Source organism: Pteropus medius, unplaced genomic scaffold (assembly GCF_902729225.1).
Source record: "Pteropus medius unplaced genomic scaffold, Ma_sr-lr_union100, whole genome shotgun sequence".
In the NCBI taxonomy this organism is placed as follows: Eukaryota; Metazoa; Chordata; class Mammalia; order Chiroptera; family Pteropodidae; genus Pteropus; species Pteropus medius.
This window is the reverse complement of record NW_024355205.1, coordinates 12,525,501-12,526,299: the sequence shown is the minus strand read 5'-3', so window position 1 is coordinate 12,526,299 and position 799 is coordinate 12,525,501. Positions and strand designations below refer to the sequence as shown.

Genomic DNA, 799 nt, shown 5'->3' with positions numbered 1-799 from the left:
AGCCCTCACTGCCTGAGGAGGCACTGCACATGCTCAGCCAGGGCTGACTCGGCTGAAGCACGAATTTTAGTTGCCGGCAGGTTTCTGCTCGTTTTCACAACATGCTTCAGGCAGGTTCCAAGCTGCTGATGCTGCATAGAGAAGGACTCATGTTGTTAGGCTAAGGTTTCTCCATGCAGGAGAGAAGCTGTCCCCAAAGGAAGCTGAAGGTGGTCGAAGGGAACCAATAGCAACTGAGTGAGGCCTGTGTTGGCAGTTTTACATTGTTATCTTTTCCTTCACCTTTATCTAAGTATTAGCAAACACTTAGTATTTTTAAAATTTCTTTATTGCTTTATATTGTTCACATTCCTTATCTCCTGGCTTCTCCTGACAAACCTGAAAATGTTGGCAGAAAAAGTATGACTTCCTCCTTTGGGAGAGATGAGGAACTGGAAAACTCCTTTCCTCATCTGGAGAGTGACTTGTCTACATTTGCCAAGCCCATTTCGTGATAGGGACAGTATATACTAGTTTGTAGGTCTCATTACTCATTATCTAGTTTTCTCACTAGATAGTGACATCTGCCCCCCACCCCTACCCCCATGTGATTGTACATTTTTGGAAGTATAGAAACAGGTCTCACTTTCTGCCAAAGGTTTGTGACATGGGTATGCGATCTTGCAATTACTCCAATTGGAGGATGGGAGAAAGTAGTACAGCTAGCAGAAGCATCCTGATCATTAAAAACAATCTTAAATGACACATATGTAATATAACCAAACACAAATACACCTTTATGTATATCTTTGTACCCCCA

The 799-nt window shown here is 42.7% G+C and overlaps 1 protein-coding gene across 1 annotated transcript in view; it reads left to right on the top strand.

Moving 5' to 3' along the window:
* Positions 1-799, top strand: part of OTOL1 (otolin 1) — a 96,826-nt gene that overhangs the window by 5,720 nt on the left and 90,307 nt on the right. The window lies entirely within an intron of this gene.